Here is a 13,677-nt window from a genome sequence, read left to right as displayed (position 1 = left end):
GATAAACAACATTTTTGGATTCCATTTTTTTTAGGTCATTCAGGTTGAAGATGTACATTGTGAGTTGCATTTGGCTTGCCTGGAGACTCAGAGTGTGGTAATTGCGTTTGGAATGCAGATGAAGCAGTGTAGGCAGCAGGCAGGGTTTATTTTCAGCATGATTTGGGGTAGTCTGATTAATCATGCTGTAATACACAATTTAATTGGTATACTGTACACAGCCTGAAAGTAATGACTGCAAAATCGTGTAAATGTTCCCTACAAGCCAGAATGTTGAATGCAATTACATTTACTGTACCGGTTGTCTGTAGTGTTGGTCCTTCAGATGGCCAACATTTTATGACAATATATCCAACTGAAAGTATTGTTTACCACACGTTTTAGAGCGGCTGTTCTGAAGTTGAAATTTCTATCACCTGGCACATGCGCAAAACCATGTAAACACCTGCTGACTTCAGTTAGTATACATGCATTGCATGCTTGTACTTTCGTCTTGCATGAAGTCAGCTGATATTTACATGGTTTTATGCATGTGCCAGGTGATAGAAATGTCAACTTCAGTACTGGCGCTCTAAAAATACTTCCCTGTGCAAATTTTGTCTCAAATTTTGAGCAGCTAAAGGACAAACTGCACAAACAACATGCATAGCGCGCACAAGACGAAAATACCAGCAAGTTCAAATGTAATTCTATTCAAGATTCTGGCTTGTGAGGAACATTTACATGATTTTGCTGTAATTAGTTTCAGGCTGTATAAACCAATTCATTGTGCATTACAGCCTGATTAATCAAGTTCAAGTTTTATTGTCACATGTACAAGTACAGTAAAATACTTAACTTGCAAGCTCTACCCAACAGTGCAGTAATCAATATCAAAATAGTATGCCTAATAAAAAATTAATGATAATAATATACACTACATTTCAAAAGTTTGGGATCACTTAGAAATGTCCTTGTTTTTGAAAGAAAAACACATTTTTTGTCCATTAAAATAACATCAAATTGATCAGAAATACAGTGTAGACATTGTTAATGTTGTAAATGACTATGGTAGTTGGAAACAGCTGATTTTTTAAATGGAATATCTACGTAGGCGTACAGAGGCCCATTATCAGCAATCATCACTCCTGTGTTTCAATGGCACGTTGTGTTAGCTAATCCACGGTTATAATTTTAAAAGGTTAATTGATTATTAGAAAACCCTTTTGCGATTATGTTAGTACAGCTGAAAACTGTTGTTCTGATTAAAGAAGCAATAAACTCAGCATTCTTTGAACTAGCTGAGTATCATGAGCATCAGCATTTGTGGGTTTGATTACAGGCTCAAAATGACCAAAAATAAAGAACTTTCTTCTGAAACTCGTCAGTCTATTTTTGTTCTGAGAAATGAAAGCTATTACATGTGAGACATTGCCAAGAAACTGAAGATCTCGTACAACGCTGTGTACTACTCCCTTCACAGAACAGCGCAAACTAGCTCTAACCAGAATAGAAAGAGTAGTGGGAGGCCCCGGTGCACAACTGAGCAAGAGGACAAGTACATTAGTGTCTAGTTTGAGAAACAGACGGCTCACAAGTCCTCAACTGGCAGCTTCATTAAATAGTACCAGCAAAACACTTATCAACAGTGATGATCAACAGCGAATAGGTGACTCCGGGATGCTGGCCTTCTAGGCAGAGTTCCTCTGTCCAGTGTCTGTGTTCTTTTGCCCATCTTAATCTTTTCTTTTTATTGGCCAGTCTGAGATATGGCTTTTTCTTTGCAACTCTGTCTAGAGGGCCATCATCCCGGAGTCGCCTCTTCACTGTTGACGTTGAGACTGGTGTTTTGTTTCATGTGACTAATAAAATTTGATTTGATTTGATTATAAAGAGATTTGACGTCATTTTATCTGTGGCCAATGACCTTGACCCTTCTTGGATGGGCAATTATAATGTGAATATATGGCAGCACCCAAGAGGGCTTGAACTTTCTAGCTCTCCTGTCCACATGAGTGACGGAACACTGAGCCAATCATGGCAACTAGAGAAGATTACCAACCCTAACGCTCTTTATTTTCCACTGGCTGCCCCTACTTTTTCGAAGTAGTCACCCTTTGCCTTGATGACTTTTTCCGGCGTTTCCTCTTGGGAAGCCCAAGGATTGTTTCAGAGGTACACAAAGAGCCCAGGGCAGATGAGTCAAAGTCGGAATTGAAGCCGGAATTGATTTTATTGTCTGCCAATCTGATATTCAAACGTTAACATGTCTAGTAGGCTTCCAGGGAGGCTGGAGGCAAGGAATTAGGTGTAGAAATTGTGATTTTACAAACAAAATAATCACTGAATTGTAGCGGTAAATAAAAATGCTAAATAGGCAAAGGGACTAACACAAATATATACAGTATATATATACAACAAGGAACTTTGACAAAGAAATCAAAGTCATAATTAACTCAATCCAAAATCAAGTTTCAAGTTTTAATGTCACATGCACATGTACAGTGAAATGCCTTTGTTGCAAGCTCTAAATCCAAAAATGCAGTAATCAATAACGATGTGATAGTAAAGATAAGGTAGAACAAAAACACATGAGAAATAAAAATAAGAAATATAAGGACCAGGTAATTAAGTTGTCATACAATATGCCAGTGGTGGTCAGAGCAGTTTATGATGAGGGAGGAATATTTTTTTTTCATGAGCATGGTGTCACACCCTGATCTGTTTCACCTGTCTTTGTGCTTGTCTCTACCTCCTCCAGGTGTCACCCATCTTCCCCATTATCCCGAGTGTATTTATACCTGTGTTCTCTGTTTGTCTGTTGCCAGTTTGTTTTGTCCGTCAAGCCTACCAGCGTTTTTCCACTTGCTCCTGTCTTTTTCTATAATTCCTGGTTTCTTGTTTTACCGGTTTAGACCATTCTGCCTGCCCTGAGCCGGAGCCTGCCTGCCGTTCTGTATCTTGTCACACCACCCCGGATTATTGACCTCTGCCTGCCCTGACCCTGAGATTGCCTGCCGTTCTGTACCTTTTGACCTTCTTCTTACCTTCTGATCTGGTTTACTGACCTCTGCCTGCCCTTGACCTGTCATTTTGCATGCCCCTGTTCTAGTAATACATGTGTGTTACTTCAACACTGTCTGCATCTGGGTCTTCCGTAAAATGTGATAGTACAAACTGGCCATGACTGACCCAGCAGACTTGGACCAGCTCTGCAACGCCATTTCTTCCCAAGGAGCCACCATCGGAAGGCACGTGGAGTTGCTTCATGGTCTTATGGAAGGGTTCCAGACCTTGGCCGAACGCAATGGCTGAGCGTTGAACACATTGCTGGAGCAATTCCGCTTTTTGCCTGTCAGGCAGCCTACCACGACGGTAACCTCTCAGCCCCTCAGTAACCCGGCTGTTAGTAGCGCTGCCTCCACGGCCACCGTGGTTTCCCGTGAACCCCGCTTACCTCGCCCGGAAGGGCGTTTCTCGCTCAGTGTTCCCTCATCATTGAGCTGCAGCCCTCCTCCTTCCCCTCGGACCGCTCTAAGATAGCATACCTCATCACGCTGATGTCCAGGAGGGCTCTCGCCTGGGCTACGGCAGTATTGGAACAGCAGTCGGCAGTATGCTTCAGCCTGGAGGAGTTTGTGGCGGAGGTAAAGAAAGTGTCCAATGCTCCATTGTCTGGGAGAGAGGCTGCCGGAAGTTACTCGAGGCATCACGGAAGTCCCAGATGGTGCCGTTGCCGAGAGAACCCGAGGCTACCCAAATTTCCTCGAGAGTCTCCAAAGGCTGCTGATTCACCGCTTCCCGAGCCAATGCAACTAGGCAGAGCTAGGGTGTCTCCAGCTGAATTGCTATACAGGATTCACACTAAGAGTTGCCTGTATTACGAGACTACTGTTTATTTCATATCCACCTGTCCACTAAAAGACCAGGCTCACCGGTAGGTGCAAGTACTCCGGTGGGCCACACAGAGAACTTTTCCTCTCCCCTTAATCGCACCCCTTTTCATGCTGTTTTGCTGTGGGGAAACCAGTTTAAATTTCTATTGGTACCCATCGACACTGGGGCCGATCAGAGCTTTATGGACGCTATGCTGTTGTCCGAGCTAGGCATCCCCACTCAGCCCCTTTCCATTCCCATGGATGTTAGAGCACTGGACGGGTGCGCCATAGGCTGGGTCACCTACAATACCACCCCCATCAACATACGGGTGTCAGGGTACCAGAGCGAGACGATCCAATTCCTGCTCATTAGGTCTCCTCAGGTTCCTGTGGGACTGGGAATTTCTTGGCACCAGCCACACAATCCCCTTATTGACTGGTCTGCTGGTGCCATCATGGGTTGGAGCCCGTTCTGCCATGCTCAGTGCCTGACATCAGCGCAGCCTGCCCCATTACATCTTTCTGGTGGCTCGGAAGTTGCCCCGGACCTCTCCGCCATTCCCGCGGAGTACCAGAACCTCCGAGAGGTGTTCAGTAAGATGACAGACAGTGACACATGGACAGACAGTGACACATTCAATACCGTCTTGCACACTCTTGCCTGCATCTAGCTTATCTAGGGTGTAATCATTACTCCAACAGTTGCAAACAAGAGTTTCTATTGGACAAATTCAGTTATTTTTATCCCCGTTTCGTTTGCTTCTGTTTAAAAACGTTTTTCAACAGAATCGGTGGAATTAATACTCCCCTGATCATAGCAGCCACGTTGTATTCATTCTAGCCTCTATGCACTCTCCTTCTCTCATCTTTTCCCTTCGTTTGTGGCCTTCAATGTACCACACATCAGCTGTATGTGACCAGGCAAAACAAACTTTCCAAGCCAAACCATGTCATAACCGCTACACACAGCCTACATCATTGTCCCCATATTGGCTAAAGTAATGTACTAGTCAACATAGCTAATAGAACTAATGTGTAAACCCGTTACAGTCATGGAGTAACATTACAGTGTATAGTCAGTAAGCAGTTACACCGGTGGGCCCCAGTGGCAATAACTTGTGTTGGATAGTCATAGCCAGCTAGCTAACATAGCATCCCTCTGTTTCAGCTGGGTGTTTGAGTAACTGAACTAGCCAGGGGTATTTGAAAGCTAAGTAAGTGAAACTGAAAGTGAAAAAATGTTTACGAAATCTCTTTTTGTCTTGCCTCTCCATTTTTGAATACATTTATTTTTTGAAAACGGTTGTCTTTCTCTCTCTTTGAGTCAACTACTCACCACATTTTATGCACTGCAGTGCTAGCTAGCTGTAGCGTATGCTTTCAGTACTAGAGTAATTCTCTTATCTTTTAATTGGGTGGACAACATGTCAGTTCATGCTGCAAGATCTCTGATAGGTTGGAGGACGTCCTCTGGAAGCTAGCTGTCCTCCAGTTACACGATGGTGATACCCTACAGAGTTCAGTTGAGGAAAAACAGTGTGTTTTAATCAATTATTTGATTACGTGAATATAGTTATTACAATTTCATCTAAAAAGGATAACTTTTTTTAACATTTCACTATTTACAAAAATAATATCTAATTATCTGAAGAGCATAGTCCTCCCCTAACTCCTCTGAGGAGCCTCCACTGATTAAAACCATGAAAATCTGGACAGTCCCCTGCTGATTATGGACCCATAAGTTCAATAAATTGTGACAATAAAATTGTCATAAATGTCAAAATATGAAATGAATGTGGAAAAAAACGAAATAATGGCAATAGGCAAAAGAATAACTCACGACAGCAATCCTTTAAGTGTACTAACAGCAATCCTTTAAGTGAACCACAAAAAAATATTAAATACTTTGGATGCTTAATAAGTGACAACAAACAACAAATATATAAAGATAACTTTATTCCATTACTCAACCATATGAAAGCAGATCTAATTGAATGGAATAATCTTCCAATACATCTTATAGGTAGAATAAAACTCTCTAGAATGGCATGGCAGCCAAAGTTTTTGTATTTTTTCCGGTAATACTAATTACCCCACCGAAGACACAGCTTTTACTTGCGACATATAGTTAAATGCACTAAAGAGGAACAATGGGTATATACTAAAGATGTGCAATCTCATCCCCAGAATCTTTGTACGTGTCTATTTTCAAAGGATATAGCTACGAACATTAACTACTTCATAGTTAAAAACACTATAACAAGAACACTGTAATATATATTTATTTCTGCTTGTGATAATTTGGTTGGGCCAACTTTTCTCAGTCTTGAGAATTGTTGGGTTGGAAGTGGTTAGTGAATCAAGCCTAAGAACCAGCTGGTTGAGGGGACACTTATCTATGGTCACTTTTTGGCATTTGAGGGCTTTGTAATTGTACTAGTAGGTGGGAGTCACTTGTGTTTAAATGATTACAGAATTTGGTGGCTCTTTTTGGATATCAATCAGAAGAGGGAATTGGCCTAATTCTGCTCTGCATGCATTGTTTTGAGTTTTTCTTTGTACTCTGAGGATGCTCTTATAGAATTCTGCATGCAGGATTTCTATTGGGTGTTTGTTCCATTTGTCAAATTCTTGTTTTGAAAGTGGACCTCACACTTTTTTCCCATATAGTACAATTAGTACTATTATTGATTAAAATATTTTTTAATCAACATTTTCTATCTTTCTCTCTGTCTTTCTCTCTCTGAGCTATTGATCGGGTTTATGTAATGGCAGTGCATAATGTTATTGCCATGGTTTCTATATCTGTGTGTCAACATTGTGCTTTGTAACCTACCACTGTGCTTACGGTGGTATGGGGACATTTTAACTGAATGCCTTGCATCTCTCACACACACACACACACACACGCACACACATTCCATTGCAGAGATCCACATATAGACAAACACTCTGCCCCCCCATGCACACACACTCTCCCAAGCATGTGCACATTTTCCTGTACATATACTTACATTCCCCTCTGTACTGTTTGTGCCCACACACACAGACACATACACACACTCCCCCACACACACTCATTACCGGGAGCGGTTGAGCATGGCAGCATGATTGAAGTGCTGGTGTCATGCAGAGAGGGAAGAAAGGGCCTGTAAACACAGGATTATATGTTTCTGGCCTGTTATTGGTTTGCTGTTGCCGCATGCTAAATGACCACGCTTTCAACTAGACTGGTCCATAGGACTCGCTGTGTGTGAGTGTGTGTGTGTCTGTTTGTGTGCATACGTGCGTGCGTGAGATGGGGAGACAGAGAGAAAGAGAGGGAGAAAGCGAGTGAGACACCAGGTCCTTTGTATTCAGCATACATCATAATTCAGCTATTTTAAAAATCAATATTCAATTTTTGTCCAGAGAGTAGCTGACAGTGATCATGGCCCTATGGCCACCTTGTGTGTGTGTGTCTGTTAGGGATGGTCACAGTTATTTGAATATTCTAATATCCGAACGGACGTCAGTATTCGGTTACTTGTGTGAATTTTCATGCATTTAAAAAAAAATGATAGGCCCAATCAAAATTAAATTAAAATATCCATGTAACATTGTTAATTACAATGATATACCATGACATTTCAAATTGTTAATTTAATAAAAACAAACTTTTGAATGTAGTTTTTATGACATGCGTAGCCTTCAAACATGTGGCTTGTTTTTGTCGGCCAATTAAAGGGGCACTACAATCAAAGATTGTAATGGCCCACCGAATATAACTAGTGTCCACTTTACAGTGAAATGCTTGCTTACGACCCTTTCCAAAAGATGCATAGTTAAAAGAATTGTCATGAAAAATTCAATAGAACTATCAAAAGAAGAATAAAATAAAATATATTTGTTATATTAAAGCTTTAATCTTAAAATCTTTGTAATAAATCCTCTTTAATCTACACACATTAGCACATAATGACAAAGTGACAACAGATTTTTAGACATTTCTGCCACATTTGTTTATGTATTACAAATAAAAACCTGAAAAACCTGATTTACATAAGTATTCAGACACTTTGCTATGAGACTCGAAATTGATCTCAGGTGCATTCTGTTTCAATTGAGCAACCTTGAGATGTTTCTACAACTTGATTGGAGTCCAGCTGTGGTAAATTCAATGATTTGGAAAGGCACACAGCTGTCTATATAAAGTACCACAGTTAACAATGAATGTCATAGCAAGAACCAAGCCCTGAGGTCGAAGGAATTGTCCGTAGAGATCCGAGACAGGATTGTGTCGAGGCAACAGATCTGGGGAAGGGTGCCCAGAAATGTCTGCAGCATTGAAATTCCCCAAGAACACAGTGGCCTCTATAATCCTTAAATGGAAGAAGTTGGGAACCACCAAGACACTACCTATAGCTGGCTGTCTGGCCAAACTGAGCAATCGGGGGAGAAGGGCCTTGGTCAGGGAGGTGACTAAAAACCCAATGGTCACTCTGACCGATCTCCAGAGTCCCTGTTTAGAGATGGGAGAACCTTCCAGAAAGAGAACCATTTATGCAGCACTCCACCAATCAGGCCTTTATGGTAGAGTGTCCAGACAGAAGCCACTCCTTATAAAGTTATAAAGTCTAGTGTTTTGATAAAATGTTTGATAAAGGAGGTAAACAGGTATGCCCTGGGTTACTATTGTTAGGTGTTATTCCCTGTGTGTTCTGTGTTTGTGAATGTGATATCAGAGTTGTGTGAGTGTGGAAATAAGTGTTCATCTGAAGTTAATAAGATGTATAGAAATGTGTATATTAAGCTGATTTAAATTTTGATAATAAGTTTCGATATGTAGCGTTATCTTGGGGTTCCGTCCATCACTGCCCATTATATAATATAAAGGGGTGGTATTGAGTGTGGGATGTTATTTTAGATAAGTAGCGGCAAGTCTATAATTAATGGAAGTCTAGAGAACCGCTGAGGATACGTGTGGAGCATTATTCCCATGACCGGCCGGGCAGTGTCCGGGAAACTATTGTTTTTGGGTTCCGATGGAGAGTCATTGAAAACGCAAATGGATTGGTTGATGTGAGTACCTAGGATTTCTAACATTATGCATGGCTTCTGTGAAGAAATTAAAATAATTTGAAATTGTATGTGTGCATAATCTATTACTAGAGATTTGATCAAGTAATGATGGGAATGAATAATTCTATGCAACTTAAACAAGCCATACGTAGACGTGTGGGTCATTTGTTAGAGGTAAGGTTAAAGCATGATATGACTGTCTACAGGATCTGCGAGATAGCCTCAGAAAAAGATTGGCATATGTGACTCATCACCTGGATTCATTCTTATGTTGCAAAATGTGATTATTATTATTATTTTTTACATTGGATAAATGTACACTGCATTTGAGGAACAATGGGAAAGTAATTCTGCTTTGAAAGTTGATCAACTTGTAAACTCATATTGGAGAAAATCACCTTTTAAATGTTTTGGTATCTAGTGAAGAGCTCTTCTTTGTCTACACCCATTCAGCATCGTGCACACCCTTTTAAGCTTTAGCCCCACCTGTCTCGTTTCGCTCTTGGAGCACACGCGCCGCTCCGATGATTTGTTTACCTCTGGATAACATGAAAACAGCCTAACCAGCTCTGCTGGCAACAATTTCATGGCACTTTTTTGCAGATGTTTACTGACACTGGCCATATTCAATGGGTGTTGTACACACGTCACGTAACGTTAGCTAACGAGCCAGCCAGCTAACGTTAGCTAGTTAAACAACAATAAAAAAGTGCCAACAATGCCTAACATTAGGCTCTAACTAGAAAAGCAAACAGCTCTGGGAAACTATTAATAACCTCCGCTAGGCAGCCAGCCAGCTAACGTTAACTAGCTAGCTAACAGTACACTTTAGCTTAAGTCATATAGCTAGCTAGCTAGATTAACAATGAACCTAGCTAGGTAAACAACACTCTAACCATGGCAGGTAGCCTAGTGGCTAGAGCTTTGGACTAGTGACCGAAAAGTTGCAAGATCGAATCCATGGGCTGACAAGATAAAAATCCGTTGTTCTGCCCCTGAACAAGGCAGCTAACCCACTGTTCCTAGGCCATCATTGAAAATAAGAATTTGTTCTTAACTGACTTGCCTAGTAAAATAATGGTAAAAAAATCAAATAAAAGATCACATATATCACGTAACATTATCTAACAAGCCAGCCAGCTAACGTTAGCTAGTTAAACAACAATGAACAACGTGCCAACAAATCCACAGTGCTGGGCGCTAACCAACCAGGTCCAATGTTAGCTAGCTAACATTAGGCTCTAACTAGAAAAGCAAACAGCTCTGGGAAACAAATAATACTGTCAGCTAGGGAGCCAGCCAGCTAGCTAGCTAACAGTACACTTTAGCTTGAAATTAAACATTTTTTTGTCAAAATTCTAAACATGTAAAATCTGAAAATGTAGCAATCTAACGCTAGACTGTCTTACCTGTATACATCATCATGCATGATGGATGCGTCTCCCTGTCAGGAATGCCATACCACAGTTGCCCTTAGTTTGAAGATGTAATCCGGAGACCACTTATTTCAAAACTTGATCCTCCAGAAAGCAACACTTATGCAGCTCCACTACACAATACATTTATAAAAAATTTGCTTTCGACAGGATTACCAACACAGACTGACGAGCTCAAATAGACAGAAGCCTTCAAAACGGTAGACCAATCTGATCTCCTCTCTTGGCATGTCCAGCCCACAGATTATCTCAGCCAATCATGGCTAATGGGAAGGTTGCTGGCTTTTTCTGTGGCTTAACCAACAAGGCTCATTATTTAACAATTGTATTCGTATTTACAGATGGAATACAAGTTTGTTATTAAGGCACTTGAAAGTTCACATGTTTGAGAAGGCATTTCTGATAAAAAAATATTTTTTTTTACATTCAAACGGCTCTCCTGTGATGTCATGACTTGTGACATATGCCTAGTTTCCTGAATCCGGTCACATATATTCAAATCGTTGAGAGAGGTGCAGAAATAACCATCATATACGTGGTGAAATATAGCAAAGCCATAGAGGCTCTAAAAGAAGCGCATGAGCATTTGGCTCAAATATGGTAAAAAAAACTAATCATGGCCAATATTCAGCAGCATTTCCCTGCTGACAGGACAATTCCAATCTAATAGAGAATTCATGGATGCAATTGTGACTTGCCACAATGACATTAATTAAAGAAGAGTCAAAAGCTCAATACACCAGCATATCGATGTTAGCGTTCTATCAGCGTAATCGCACTAACCATATTACTTGTGAAGTAATTTGGGTATGTAGTATGCTTATTTGTCTTAAGATACAAATTCTTTGTTTTAACTAATTATGACGAATGTTATGAAAATGTTGAGCAATGTTATAAAGTAAAGACATTTCAAATAAAGTTGTTGGCTAACAGATTTGTTGGTTACACTATCCTTATGAACCGCATAGCATATCATTTCTTCTAACTAGTATAGTAACTTTTCACATTATTCTTAGCTTAGATAAATGGTATAATCGTTGTGCGTTCTGAATGACCTTGTTAAATGGGGTGCTTGGTAAATTCGCTATGGCTATTTGTTCTGATTTCAGAGCATTCTTGTCTGAGTGTACCAGAGCACAGAATAACTGATGAATTTACCAACGGTCAACGCCCATTGAATATGGCTGGTGTCAGTAAACGTTCAAGAAAATAACGTAATTCAATTATTGCCAGCAGCACAGTTAGTCACGAATGCTTTGAATAACATGAAAAAAGCCTAACCAGCTCTGTTAGGGTGAGTAGAATGGTCAGTGTGAAGATGTGTTTTCTTGTTTGTGTCTGGAAGTAACGTTAGCTAGCAAGGTAGCCAACTTTAGCCAGTTAGCTTGGGTGCTTGACTGCCTATGTGAGAATCAAGGACAGTGGATATTAGGTAACATATTAACATTGACAGTATATATGGGCGAGAGCACGAATTATGTTTACAAATAGTCAAACTTTATATCACACCGCATTTAAACAATCTGAAAATAGTTATGAGGGTTATGGGTTGATACAATATGTAGTAAATTTGATATTTGCATAAAAAAGACAAAGAAACTCATATGACAAACATAACCATATTAGTAAACTATTTGGTAGAGCAGGGTCACAGGACATCATATGGGAAAATACAACCAGCAAAACAAGAGATAACATAGTAATTAAAGTGGCCTCCCTGTGAACAAAAGTTATGTTTGTTTTGACTATTAAAAAATATATAAAAATGTTGACCTGGTAATTGTGTCGTTATTATGTGCCAGATGTTAAGACTGCAAACCATTATAATTGGGTTAATTGCAGGTTTTCCTTGTCATTTCATTGGCATTGGGTCTATGTTACTGACTGAATCCTGCAATGTTTTCTTAGGTAGATATAGCAGCCAGTGTTTGTTTTAATATGTAAACTGAACCTTTTAACAGCTTGCTTAGTTCGAATTGAAAGGCTAATTCATTCAACATTAATAGCAATTTTGAGGTAATACATTTTGTGTGGCCTAAATGGTCTGCAGGAATAACCTACTGAGAATGGAGTCGTATTTGAATCCCTGAATCATGAACTGAATACAAGCTTGTCAACAATTTCAAGTGTTTGTTTTATTACCTGTAGCCTAATCAGAAAAGACAGTTACCTAAATTGAAATAATTATAATAATAGCGGATAGGCAATTACGATAGAGCTGTGACCATGATCATGATACAACTAGGTTACAACATCAATGGATAGAAGTTGTGGGTAGTAAGAGGCTAGTATTGTGCCCACCAAAATGTGTTTCTTCCTTAAGAATTGGCTGATGTATTTTATACATTTGTCGCATTACTGATTGATCTTAAAATAATAGATGTGTAATAAGTGTGAAGAAGATGTTGGTATTAAAAATAGAGTATTGTTAGGGTAGACTACAATGAAAACATTGCCTTCTATTATTAAGGAGAGAATAATCATGTTTGGTTCCCTTTATTTTCATAAACCTTACGATGGGTGACAGTGACGAAAACATTGATAACGAGGGTTGATGTAAACTTAATGAGTGTTGACAGTATGTGAATGGTAATATGTTACTAGTGGAGGGGTTTGGATAGCACTCTAATGATGCGATATTTTAGTAATTAGAAGAAGTTGGGGTTTCAAAACAAGGTTTAGTGATTGAGCCTTGAGATTGTAAAATAGATTGGCTGTGGTTGAAGCAGGAAGTGGGCCATTTGAAGCAGAGGCATGATACATGTTATTTGACAGTTTCTGATTATTGTTGCTTGGTTCTGTAGTTTACGTAACACCAGTTAATTGGAGCAGGAAGGTAATGTAATTTAAAATGATAATCTGTTTCCATTATGTGAACAGTGTCAATTGTTTAAAGTGAATGTTTTAGTATTGAATATTGAGCTGATTGGATATTGAGCTGACGGGGCAACATTTTTGTGTCTTAGATTTGTTCCAATAGGTTTTATATTTTCACTGAATTGATGCAACAGGTTACACTGATACGATACCCGGAAAGGCACTCAGGGATTGTTTACTTTAGAAGGTGTCTATTCCACTTAGTGGAACACTGTATTATCTGATGTGTCTGAGTAGGATTCTTTCTTCCAGCACTGATGGTAGTCCACTAGTATGTCTGTTAAGGTAGCTCCTACATTTTTTTTTTACCATACATTATGAATATTTGTTAGCGTTTTAATACCAGGTCTGATTTATTGTGAGTGGTCTATTTTCATTTGGTTTTATTGGGTTTTTCATCTTAAACGGGCACACACATGGAATTTTCTGAAGTTTTATTTTCTTAG

This window comes from Oncorhynchus clarkii, chromosome 17, assembly GCF_045791955.1.
Source record: "Oncorhynchus clarkii lewisi isolate Uvic-CL-2024 chromosome 17, UVic_Ocla_1.0, whole genome shotgun sequence".
NCBI lineage: Eukaryota > Metazoa > Chordata > Actinopteri > Salmoniformes > Salmonidae > Oncorhynchus > Oncorhynchus clarkii.
This window is presented reverse-complemented; position numbering follows the sequence as displayed.